The following is a 14,256-nucleotide window of genomic DNA, read 5'->3' on the forward strand; positions in this document are numbered from 1 at the left end:
ATCCTTCATTGTTAGTTTGCCTTAAATGAAGTATTATCCTCCATTTTGATCACTCTGTCCCAGGACTTGTGGTAGCAAATAAAAAGAAAAAAAGTAAAAGCAGCCCCTGGACAGGATTTGAACCCGGAGCACCCACTGCGGAGGAACTGTTTTTTACCCACTTACCCGGCCGTTGAGAATTTTAAAAACGCGTTATAAGACTTTGCATGGGAAATAAGATACCGTCGATTATGAAGCCTAAAAATCGTTCAATTTAACGTTCATTCAATAAAATGAATAAAACTGACGCACCTCTGGTGTATTCTTGTGCCTTTTGGAGCTTATTTTACCGTTTCGGGAATTCCGTGTTTTCAATGTTCTAAGACGAAGTCAAGGCCGCACACTAAGATTTCGACCGTAGTCAGCTCAGAGGCGGTTTGCGACTCGAAAATCCATCCTGGCCGCGATTTTTTCACGCAAAGTTGAAGCCCCATCATTTGCGAACCTCGGTGAATGTTTCGTCGTCAAAAATCCTCACGCACTTGGTTGGAAATGAGCATTTTCTGCTTCGATTCCACGATAGCTGATGAATTTAACAGCTGCTGATAACCGAACAGGATACGGAGCTTGGGTCCGAGGTCAAATTAACTCCACCCGATGAGGTACAGTCATTTCATGTACAACACTTACCCCATCCCCACAGCGGCTTTCTCGAACAGCTCCATGGCAACGAGTGACGCTGTGGGGATGGGGTAAGTGTGGACGAGCCATTTTGTGGTTCAAATTTGAAGGGATGTATTGCCACGTTTGAAGAGATATCTACAATCAGTGACACAATGTTGGTACACCGACGAGATTAATCGAGTATCCCTCCCTCTCCCACCTTTCAATGTTGGTTAGAAACTAAAACGTACTGAACAGTTAGTTTGGGTGCATTGCGCTATGCAACAATGTTGCTTAGAAACTAAAACGCACTGAACAGTTAGTTTGGGTGCATTGCGCAATCCAACATTGCACGGGGGAAAGGGGGTGGGTGTCCCAACGACGTATGACTGTGGTTGTAGCTCAAGAATCGAATCGTTCTCACTATATCACTATTTACATCTCCTCAAACCAGCTTCTCCTTGTCTAATGTGACGTCACTGCGAAGATGGCGGCTCACGGGAAGAAATGGTAATTTGCTGCGTTTCGCAGAATAGCAAATTCTTGTTTTCATGGTTGACGACCATTTTGGCAGTTGCCATGGTAGTGCAGATCAGAAATAAAGAAGGGACTAGATGAAGTAAAATCACTCTACGCTGACTGTGCTGCTGTGTGGTTCTTGTACTTGCTCAAGTTTTATTTCATAGAGAAAATTGGGGGTAACCATGCATTTTTGAGAGATAATTAAGCTTCAATTTGAGAAAGAACGCCATAAATGGCTTTGTATTTTAAAGCTCTTTACAAATATTGTTCATGAATTATCTTTGAAAAATGCGTGGTTACGCCCAATTGTCTTTTTTGATTTCAAAAACACTTGTTAAGATCTACATTTCCCGCATAATCATAAACCGGGGCAAAAATACCCGCATTGAATTAGTAGGCACCGTCCTTAAGATCTGCTTTTCCCGCATATTCAGTAAACCGCGCCAAAGTACCACCCTCAGCAAAGTCGACTCCCAGCCTATTCCATCTGGCTGTGGTGCTGTGCTCCGAGGTTATTTATGGGTCGTGTTCAGGGGCCGAGCGCCTAGCAGGCAGCACAGCTCCTTCGGTCCGACCTCGTCGAGCCGCGCCCTTAGCAATTCAGTCTCAGACTGCGAGTAAGGGAGTTTAGTAGGTCAGGCACTCATTATAAGAAGAAACTTCTAGTTCTCAGCTGAACGAACTCAAACGCATCCGCTTTTCAGAACCACGTGTATTCCGGAAGAAAGGCCACGAACAATAGTACAAGTATAACGAACAGACCAAGGCCGCATTGAGCGAAGCCAAGAGTGCCGTTGAAGGCGGGAAATACGACTCATGCATTGCCAAGCTAGATGAAGATATAGACTTAATAGATCAACGGCAGAAACTTATTCTGATAGCCGACCAATCTGAATATGATTGGAAAACGGTAGGTGAGTACATGCATAACGAACTTGCTGATAACGACGAAGACGCAAAGAAAATGAGGAAAGCCGAGAAGGAGGCTCAACGGAAAATTACGGAAACCCGCGCAACCAAACCAGTGAAGAACCGTAGCAGATTTTCCAGACCACTAGGAAGTACAACTATTCCAGCCCCGTTGCAGTATTCTTACTCGCACGGCATAAGTTCATATCGTTTCCCATCACCTGCTAGCTCCACAAGAGGACCAGTTTTTGGCGGGCAAACCAAGAGACCGGGGACTTGCTTCGGTTGCGGCAAACTTGGCCATTGGCGTAACGAATGTCCTTTATTAGCTGTAGCTCAGCCACAGGAAGTTTCATTGATTTTAATTGTAATGAATCGTTGACATTGCCTGATAATACCTGTGAACCCACTGCTTGCGAGCGGGAAGAGCTTAATGAAGTTAACGGCATGGTTATGCACGGAGGCGATTTCTCGGAAAACAATGTTTGTGTTAGGAGTGTTCCAGGGAGGATTAATGGTCATGTTTCCGCTTGGGAAACACTGAAGCTCACAGAGGCCGTGCTCAGTATCCTTAAGGAGGGTTATAAGTTACCGTTGAATGAAGGGGTAGTTTCTAAAGAAACTATGGTGCTGCGTCGGTGGGGAAGTAGTATACAAAAATTTGGTTTTATCAACGGAGTTGATAATGTAAATTGGCCACCGTACAGAGATTCTAGAATCTCTGTACGGTGGCCAATTTACATTATCAACTCCGTTGATAAAACCAAATTTTTGTATAAGTTACCATTGCTTGCAATTCCAGACTCGGGTGTTTTGCCGAACGATACGTCGGCCATAGATAACTGTAGATTCGTTACGGAAGATTTATGAGATCTCTTAACTAATCAGTGTGTCTCAGTTGTCTCGATTCAATCATGGGTAGTCAACCCTTTGAGTGTATCAGTTCGGGACGATGGAAAGCAGCGTCTTGTGTTAGATCTACGACATGTGAACGCACGTCTTTTTAAATAAAAGTTCAAATGTGAAGATGTTCACACTGCTTTTAACCTCCTTGAGGAAGGGCACCATTTGTACACTTTTGACATTAAGAGCGCATATCATCCATCATATTGATATTCTTCCAAGTCACCGGAGCTATTTGGTTTTCATTGGCATTATCAAGGGGAGCTCACCTATTTTTTTTTCAATGTCTTGCCATTCGGGTTATCCACTGCACCTTACTGTTTCACCAAAGTTCTCAAGCCTGTGGTAGGTCACTGGAGAGGTTCAGGTACGAAGGTCTGCTTGTTTATAGACGATGGTCTAGGTGGGGTTGCTTCAAACGAATTGGTATCTGCTGATGCCAAAGATGTTTATAATGATCTTAGTCAACTAGGCTTCCTCTTAAGCGATAGTAAGTGCAAGTGAGAACCATCCCTTGCTCAGACCTGGCCGGGTCACATTTTCAATATGACAGAGAACCGTTTATATATTACGGAAACTAGGAATCTTGGCCCGGCAACCCTATGCTGTTACAGCGAAATAGTTAGCTCAGGTAACTGGCCGCATAATATCCATGTCAAAGGCAATTAGTCCTATGATCTATTTACACACAAGGCACATAATATTATACAATTGAGACGACATGTAGCCAGTCCTGGGATTCAATTGTTCCTTGCTCGACCAAATTGATTGAAGAATTGAACTTTTGGGACAAAAATGTGAATCACTTAAATGGTACGAAATTATTTGACAAACCTGTTGCTTTTGATTCTGTAGCGTATTTCGATGCGTCAACTTTAGGCAAAGTTGGTGTTTTCATTATAACCACAAAGCAACAGCTGGTCTGCCAGGACCAGTGGGCAGTTTGTGAAAAGGTTAGGACCGGAGTTCCACGTGGAGGGAGCTTAAGGACGGTGCCTACTAATTCAAAGGTATTTTTGCCCCGGTTTATGATTATGCAGGATATGTAGATCTTAACAAGTGTTATTGAAATCCAAAAAGAAAATTGGGGGTAACCACGCATTTTTCAAAGATGATTGATAAATAATATTTGTAAACAGCTATAAAATACAAAGCAATGTATGGAGTTCTTTCTCAAATTGAAGCTTCATTATCTCTCAAAAACGCATGGTTACCCCCAATTTTTTTTTTGGATACCAAGAGTACTTACTAAGTTCTACTTTATCCGGTAGTTTTAAACCGCGCAAAAATGTTACTGTATAAGCAAGCTGCACCGATAGGAAACCTGAATATCTTGAGATGCGCAGAACGTATGCGCAATAACAATAGTAGGCACAGTCCTTAAAGCTGTACATACAATCAGAACATTGTGTGCATCATAGTTAGAGGTAGCATGAAACCTGATTTACAGTCAGTTGCTGAAGATATCGCGCATCTGTGTGCCAGGTATCGTATCGCAACCATTCCAGTTTGGGTGCCCAGAGGACACATAGCTGATTATCTCAGCAAGCTTAAAGATGTGGATCACTTACACTATGGATGATCAATTTCCCGAGCCTCCACCCTACCATGGTAGCACGTTTTGTTAGTTTCACAACGAAGGAATTGTGTGAGCTTATTAGAGAAATATACACAGGATACACTGGCCCCAGAAGATCACCAACAAGGAACGATATCAAAGGACAAGCCAGCGAGACATCACCACGGTAATAATGCAAAGAAGATGGAGGTGGCTTGGGCATGTTAGCAGGAAAGACCAAGATAGCATAACACGAACTGCATTAAGGTGGAAGCCGGAAGGAAGAGAGGTCGTCCACGAGAAACTTGGTGGAGGACGATCGAGGCAGAAATGAAAACAACAGGGAATTGCTTATAGAATTGCATTGACGTCCAATAGAACAACGCAGCAGTTTCAAGATTTTATTGTTTTAATTACGTACAAGATTGTTAATGGTCTAGAACCAATTTACCTAAGCGAATCGTTGTATCGTATGTTCCAAGGAGAGACCTTAGATCTGCCGACAAGTTGCTTTGTTTTTTTTTTGCCGGTACCAAATCTTATGGGTCCAGAGCGTTTTCGGTTAGCGCTCCATGTATTTAGAACAAATTGCCTATGGACATCAAGTGTAGTCCTAGTATTGCAACTTTTAAGCGGAAACTCAAGACACATCTTTTAAAATTAGCATATTATTAGTTTTTTGTTATTTATATTCTTATAGTTAGGTGTTAATTAGATATATATAATAGGTTTTAGACTTTTTGAACTGATGTATGTAAAGCGCATTTGGGCAATTTTGCTGAGTGCGCTATATAAATAATAAAGTATTATTATTATTATTATTATTATTTATTTATTTATTTATTTATTTGGAAGTTTTAAAACAGTTTTAAACAGAGAAATATCTATATTGCTCGTAAATTTATAGTTCTTACCTTTTGGAGATATTTTAATTTTTGTAAATATTTTTATTATGCAAATAAAGTGATTATTAATTATTAATTATTATTATTATTATTATTATTATTATTATTATTATTACAACCGCGTATCTTTCAATAGCTTAATAATATGTGGTGCCCTTTCACGGTCGATCATTTTGCTACTTCATATAACGTCAAATGCAGCTTCTAGAATCCAGGGTGTGAAGCGATCGATGCTTTCCCACAATATTGGAAAGGGGAAAACAATTGGGCAGTACCCCCTCCATGTCAAATCATTAGAGTGTGGCGACATTTTCAGAATTGTCAAGCCAGGGAGACACTGATTTTCCCCTTGTGAAGTGGGGCCGTTTTTTGGTCACACATATGTCCTGATGGCATACTCCTGGCTAAGGGTGTCACTGATTGGGTTGGTATTACTGAATTCAGTGCACCTGCCGTAGTTCGAGGTCGAACCTATAATTCCTTTTTCCATAGAGATAAGCTCAAGTCCAGAATTGTAGCTGTTTACATTAATTGGCAGCGAAAGGGAAACAGTCACAGGGGGTTTTGTTTGTCAGAACAAGGTTTGTATCAAAGTTGTGTTCAGGATTGAAGTGCTTGTTCAGGAAGGGCTTGCAGGTAGCCTGTTACAGAGTGCCTTCAGGTGGCCTATTTTACCCACAGGTGGTCGGTCCATGATGTATGTAAAGAATAAATGCTATACCGAGTAATTGCATTGTGACTAAACTTGATAGACAACAATGTTTTCCACTTAAATTCTGCTACTTGTATCCCGCCTTAGTCCGAAGATGATATAGATTTATATCGAAATATTACAAGCACTGATGAAATGGTATATGAAATGAATCATATGTGAACTGCGGATATGAAATCAACCCCGTTGAAGTCCTGAATTTTTCAGGCTTCTCTACGCAATTGCAAAAATTGCTCTCATAACTGCGAAGATCATAGCTTCACTTGATTATTACAAGCACATAACATCGTTTCCTTGCATTTGTTGTCTATCAAGTTTAGTCACAATGCAATTACTCGGTATAGCATTTATTCTTTATTTACTAAAGCTATCAGCAGGTAATGGATCATGATGTATGTAATGGCTTTTTTTTTTAAGTTGGAGAGTTGGTAGATATCAAATCTGTTCTGGCATTTCTTTGATGCACAGATATACCAAGTAATACAATTTCATTGTTTTCACAGGTTTGAGCATCTTCCGACGGTCATGGACCGTGGATTGAGATTCAAGAGCGAGCCAAGGCTGATGTCCACCAGTCTACTATGTTTGAGAAGTTAAAACGAACTGCTTTATCAGCAAAAGCTATTGGGACAGTTACTAACTATTCTAATTACTTGAATTGTAGGATTGAATTTGCTCATAGCAAAAAGCTAGTTGTATTTCCGGTTTCAATTGTGGATGCTGCTCTGTATTTTAATCATTTGTCAACTTCCCAATTCTCAGCATCCACCATTGAGTCTATCTATTGTGCGCTAAAATAGGTACATGATATTGCTGGGATTTCGAATCCTATGTCTAGTCCATTTGTAACGAGCATTGTTGACGGAGTCAAGAGGCAAAAAGCGAAGCCTGTAGTTAAGAAATCACCTATCACTAAACAACTATCGCGTGTTGTATAAAGTATGAGCATTGTCATGAATTTCCCAGTCCGTAGAGATATTTCCATGGCACTTTTGTTATTTGCTTGTTTTTTAAGATTTAGTGAAGTGTCAGCCCTAACTGTGCAAGATATTAGTATTAAGGTATCTCACCTAACAGTTAAAGTTCTTAAGAGCAAAACAGATCAGTACAGGAACGGTGACGAAGTGCAGGAAGTGGTCATCAGTAGATCACATAATTTAAGTGACATGTCCGGTCATGAATCTTGAGAAATACCTCACTTTAGCAGGTATTGACGCTAGATATAAGAAATCAGATTATTTTTTTAAGCCATTAGTTTCAAACTTATACAGAAGGTGAACCCACTCAGCTATACCAGGGCAAGAGAGTACATTGTTGGGTTGCTCAAGGAATTTATGCCTGATACCGCTAATCTTAGTTTACACTCATTTCGAGCAGGTGGTGGTACCACTGCAGCTAATGTGTTAAAAGGGGTTTGATCGGTGTTGGAAACGCCATGGGAGGTGGCGGTCAGATTCAGCTGAAGATGGCTATGTCAAATATTGCATTGAGTCCCGTTTACTTGTTTCAAAATCCTTGGGAATTTGAATTTCAGTGTGCATTTAGTCCCTTTCTTTGTTATCTAAGTATTAACCCAGTGCAGCAATCAGTTCCCTATTTGTAAATCAATAGTCATCTGATTGTGTGTTGGTTCAAATGGGGAATTAGAAAAAACTTCTAATTTGCTGCGTTTCGCAAAATAGCAACAAATTGTTGTTTTCACGGTTGACTTCCATTTTGACAGTTGCCATGGTATTGCAGATCAGAAATAAGGGAGGGACTGGATAAAGTAAAATCACTCTACACTGGCCGTGCTGCTGTATTTGCTCAAGTTTTATTTATTATCTATCACTCATATGAGTGTTACTGTGTAGTAAAAGTTTTCAACCTCTCTCCCTCGAGGTTGTTTGTAATGCCTGACGCTGCATTTGGGAGGAATCAGGTTGCCTCCCAAAGGGGGGTTTTTTCTGGCGGGCAGCAGGCAGTAAGCTATAATTTGGCAAGCAATGTTAACTGATTACTTTTTTTCAATAAAAACGGGGCTGTTGTTCCACACAGGCTGGGCTAAGCATTAACCCAGTACAGTAGTCACTTCCCTATTTACAAAGGAATAGTTATCTGATTGTGTGTTGGGGCAAACGAGTAATTAGAGAAACATCAATTTTTGTCCTCGATTAACCACCCGCAAACTTTAAATTGACGACAGGTGAAGTCAATGTTATTATCATTTATTTCACCGTATGAACTTTCCTTTTTGGTGATTTTTTTTTAATTTAGCGAAAATATCGAATCAAGCAAGCGAAAGACACAAAAGTAACAATTGTTTAAGACGGACAAGGGAAGGGGGCCCTACAAATATAACGAAAATAACAAATAAAGCAACCGAGAAACAAAAAAAACAATTGTTTCAGACGGACAAGGCAAGGGGCCCCACAAATATAACGAAAATAACAAGCATAGCGAAAATATCAAATCAAGCAACCGAGAGACACAAATATAACAATTGCTTAAGACGGACAACGAGAGGGGACCCTACAAATATAACGAAAATAACAAGTATAGCGAAAATATCAAAACAAGCAACAGAGAGACACAAAAATAACAATTCTTCAAGGTAGGCAAGGGAAGGAGCCCCTCAAATATAACGAAAATAACAAATATAGCAAAAATAACAAATGAAGCAAGCGAGAGACACAAAAATGACAATTCTTCATGGCAGACAAAGGAAGCGGACCCCACAAATATAACAAAAATAATAAAAATAACAAATATAGCGAAAATATGGAATCAAGCAAGGGAGACACAAAAATAACAACTTTTTAAGACGGACAAGGGAAGGCGGCCCACAAATATACAAAAATAACGAAAATAACAAATATAGCGAAAATATCAAGTCAAGAAAGCGAGAGACACAAAAGTAACAATTCTTTAAGGTAGACAAGGGAATGGGGCCCCACAAATATAACGAAAATAACAAATATAGCAAAAATATCAAATCAAGCAAACGAGAGACACAAAAATAAGAATTGTTTAAGACGCACAAAGGAAGGGGCCCCACAAATATAACGAAGATAACAAAAAAAACAAATATAGCAAAAATATCAAATCAAGCGACCGAGAGACACAAAAATAACAATTCTTGAAGGTAGACAACGGAATGGGGCCCCTCAGATATAACGAAAATATCAAATAAGCAAAAATAACAAATGAAGCAAGGGATAGCAGCAAGAATAACAATTCTTCAAGACAGAGAAGGGAAGGGGGCCCCATAAATATAACGAAAATAACGAAACTAACAAATAAAGCATAAATAACAAATGATTGGCAGAAACTAGCGACAGCAGCAAGAACATACAAGAACAACAATTCTTTAAGGCAGACAAAGGAAGGCGGCACCACAAATATAACAAAAATAACGAAAATAACAAATATAGCGAAAATATCAATCAAGAAAGATAGAGACACAAAAGTAACAATTCTTTAAGGTAGACAAGCAGGGGCACCCAACGAGAGTATAGTTCAATACCACTTAGACATAGCATCGTTAAACGTATTTTAGTTTTTAAAAGGTAGATATAGTCATATTTTTATTCATCTGTTCGGATTTCCTAGCTGAAAGTCCAGTGATCCGAAAATTATAGAGATCAAAACTTACCTTTTCGAAAATTTCAGCCAGAAAAAGGGCTCCCGAAAATTCTAGGTGACCTTTTTAGGGTGAAAATCCGTTAAAATGGGCAATTATACCATTTTTTAGAAGTTCGAAAATCCTAGGAGAGGCAGGCAAGCAAGAAATTTTACAACAAATGTTCCAAAAATTCTAGATCTCAAATCTTCCTCCGAACAGATATTTTCCGAAAATAGACGTTGGGTGCCCCTGGACAAGGGAATGGGGCCCCACAAATATAACGAAAATAACAAGTATAGCGAAAATATCAAATCAAGCAAGCGAGAGGCACAAAAATAAGAATTGTTTAAGACTTACAAGGGAATGGGGCCCCCACAAATATAACGAAAATAACAAGTATAGCGAAAATATCAAATCAAGCAAGCGAGAGGCACAAAAATAAGAATTGTTTAAGACTTACAAGGGAAGGAGCCCCTCAAATATATAAAAAAATAATAATAATAACGAAAATAACAAAAATAGCGAAAATAACAAATGAAGCAAGCTAGAGACACAATTTCTTAGCATTGGTAATGATAACAAGCAACGGAATTCGTGGCTGACACAGTTGTCCTTTACGGAACCTAATGAAACTCATGACTCTTGCAACAGGGTTCTTCGCGATATCGGAATTGTTTTCAAGAACAATTCGCTAGGGTCTGGTGTTTAACTTGGATGATGGCTTGCAGTTGCGAAAAAAGGGGAAAATAAATGCGGTTTCGAATGTATGCGGGAAAAAGATAAGGGCATGGCAAAACACTAATAACGTTGCTAAGTGCAAAGCTGGCATTAGTGTCCACGGAAAAGTAAAACGACACTACTTTGCAAACGCTATCAAGTAATGGACTTTGTAGGCGTTGGAATGAAAGCAGCGTCCGCAGGTGACGAATTTCGTATGTTGCTAAAACGTGGCGTTTGAAATTTTCGAAGAAAGTAGCTATAACATCGGCGCATGGAGGAGAAAGCAAAAAACAAAAAAACAAAAAACAAGGAGAAAAGAAGCAGTAAAAAAAAAATCACCTTTAGTTCACGTCAAACCTTTTAACCTGAATAAGAAACCTTCTCTAAAATTATTTTCGGGAAGAATGATTACAATGAAGACAGATTTTGACACTAGCGGAAGCGCGTTTTGTATGCATGCTCTGCTCTCTTTCAGTGAGTTGTTATATTTGCCAGTGTCGCTTCCTTGATTTGTTATTTTCGTTATATTCGCTATAATTTTTATTTTCGGAATGTTTTTTTACATTTGTGAAGCCCCTTTCCCTGCTCTCTTTCAATTATTTGTCATCATGATTTATGCGGGAAAGTAACTGAAGGGCATGGCAAAACACTGATAATAATTTTTCTAAGTGAAAGCTGGCATTAGTGGCCACAGAAAAAGAGAACGACACTACTTTGAAAACGCTATCAAGTAATGGACTTCGGAAGCGCTGGAATGAACGCAGCGTCCGTAAGTGACGAATTTCGAATGTTGCTAAAACGTGTTACATCCGTTGTCGTTTGAATTTCCGAAAAAAAGTAGTTATAACATCGGTGCGTGGAGAAGAAACAAAAAGAAAAAAACAAGGAGAAATGAAAGAAAAAAAAAAACGTTTATACACGTCAAACGTTTAAATTCGAACCCTTCTTTAATATTCTTTTTGGAAAGAATGATTATAATGAAGACAAATTTTGGCAATAGCGGAGGCGCGTTTTGTCCAATTTCAAAAGCAATTCCCATGGCTCCGCTATGTTGATGTATTTGCTGGTGATGACATGGAACTCAGTGGCTGTAGTGAATGAGTATAATTATACTTTCATAAAACGCGTTCAACTAATCGACTTGGTGAACGATAGAATGCCGCCAGCCACAATAGGTTTCGCATTTGGTGCTACGGTTGTTAATAGAAGTGACAGTGTTCACTTTAAATCAACCAGAAGAATTGCTTCGGTCATCTGTGCACAAAGAACATCGGAATTCTTGCGTAGACGAAGAAAACGGTGTTGAGTTATCTGATACTTAAATCCGAGTAGCATCCTTGTTTTATTGTCATTTTCCTAACCTAACATATTTTTGTATTATAAAGTACTCATGTGGACATGCAAAAGGAGAGACATTACCATTATGGCTGTCCTATTTTATCTTAAGATTCATCAGCAATCATTCTCCGATTCTATGACTCGTCCAATTCTACCTTAACATACTTTAGAAATCATTCTCCGATTTTACGTATTTTAGAAATCATCTCTTGGAATTGACGAGCAACAATCGATTATCACTGCGGTGTTTTGGGTTATGTTCGTTCGGGAGAGACTCTTTTAGAACGAGTAATAATCGATTATTAGTGTGGTGCTCGGTATTTTAGTTAGATTGTTAAGTCCCTTTCCCTGTTCTCTTTTAGTGATTTGTTATATTTGCCGGTATTGCTCCCTTGATTCGTTATTTTCGTTATTTTTGCTATAATTGTTATTTTCGGTATGTTTTTTTACACAGTTGTTATATTTGTTATCCTTACGATTGCGTGCATTTCTGGACATAAGTGCTAGGCAACCACAAAAGTGCACTAGATCATCTTGTGTCAAGGTTGTCATTTTACAATGAATGAAGAATGGTAATCGTTCGTCGCTTTTAGAGTTATTAAAACAACGTATTTTTTAGCTAAGAAACTTACGTCTTTCGTTTTTTACTTTTCCCGTAATATTTAACTGAATATTGATATTTTATCTGTCGGGTCGGGGAGACTTCCTTGTTGGGTTGTCGACCCTAGACCTGACTCTTATCTGGAACAATGTTGATCAATCCCTTCACTGAAGAATCATTTCTTTGAATAATGAAGCAAAAATAGACAACAAGCTTTCTTTCAACGAATTCTTGACTAACAAGAATTACTCAAATTTCAAATTGTTTTTTTTACCTGAAGACTGTGCAGAGTTGAGTACAAATAAATAAAATTATAAATAGCCAGAAAATTGTAAACACAGTGTAGTTAACCGAACCATGAAATGAGAGCTCATTGTGCTTAGGCCGTAAGTGACTAGCTATCGAATCGCATACACTCATACTTCTTGAGTGGCGAGCCGCCGAGCCGCCGAGCCACTCTATCAATCTAACATGACCCGTAAGTGACGAGCCACCGAGCCGCATACACTCATTCTTCTTGATGGACGGGCCGTCGAGCCACTGTATCTGACATGACTCGTTAAGTGATAAGCCATCCAGCAGCAAATATACATCCTCTTCAGTCTTGACTGGGAGCCGCCGAGCCGCTCTATCTAACATGTAACCGTGAGTGGCCCTGTATTCTGTAGTTTAGCCACAAACAAAATATTTGCTATTAGAGGCAAAAAAACCCTTCCTATTTTAATTGCGTGCGTGCAATCAAGAAACACAACAGCAATTAAATAAATTTCAGTCTCGCCGTTCAGGATCAAACCCTTTGTGGAAGAACCCTGACCGTGAATAATGAAGCACAAAAGAGACAACAAGCTTTCTTTCAGAACAATTCTTCACTGTCACATTTCCAGTTGTTTTTTACCTGAACAGTACGGTGTCCGTGGTCCGCGAGAAAAAAGGATAATTCTTGAATATCTTACGTGAATCAAAACGCCACGAACTGAAATTTTCCCAGAAGATAGCTTTCTCGTTTCTTGCGATAATATTAAATTGGCAAGTTCCAAACTGAAATATTTCTCTTGTAATTCGAAAAAAGCTGAACGTTATCGCGAGCCCTTCGTCCCAGAATTTAGTCCTTCAATGGTCCGCGAATCATGTAAGCAGCCCCCCCAAAAAATACCTGTGAATCCCGATAATTTCTGTAAGAATATGCAAATTTACTTATTCTTTATTATCCTTGATATATCTCAACTACAGTCGTATTGAATGTCGTTGTGAGTATAGAATCTGCTTTTATTTTGAGTTGACCGTCTCCCAACACAAGCTCCATTTCATAATAAGACTGTATAGGTATTCTAGACATACAAAAGAAGGCAACCCGTTCGTAAACATATATAAAGAAGATTTTGAAAATATTCAGTTAAAGCAAAGACCTTTTCCATTTATCGAAGGTTTTCTTTATCTGCTTTGCGAGATTTAAGTTCTCTGGGTCATAATTAGTATAAGTCGCGGACCAAGGACCCCTACGCGAGAATTGTTGATATTTATCAAGAGTCGATAAACCAAAAGTTTAAAACTCTGCAGCAAATTCGTTCCCAAAGGCAGAAATAAGTTTAACTGTAAATCTCTTCGGCAAAAAAAAAGGGTGTTCCTGTTGCGTTTTATCTTTATAGAAGCCAAGTAAACATGACCATGTAAGTTACAGAGCCGAAAAAGTAGACTTTCTAGAAAGACAAATGAACACGTCCTGCCAACAAACTTGAATTCCGCAAATCACCGATAGCAGGAAAGCCGACATTTCGTCCTGTGAAAGAAGAATAATCAAGAAATCATCGGACACATTTGTTTTTAGTGGTATGTTACTTAACG

Source organism: Montipora foliosa, chromosome 3 (assembly GCF_036669935.1).
Source record: "Montipora foliosa isolate CH-2021 chromosome 3, ASM3666993v2, whole genome shotgun sequence".
Classification (NCBI taxonomy): Eukaryota; Metazoa; Cnidaria; class Anthozoa; order Scleractinia; family Acroporidae; genus Montipora; species Montipora foliosa.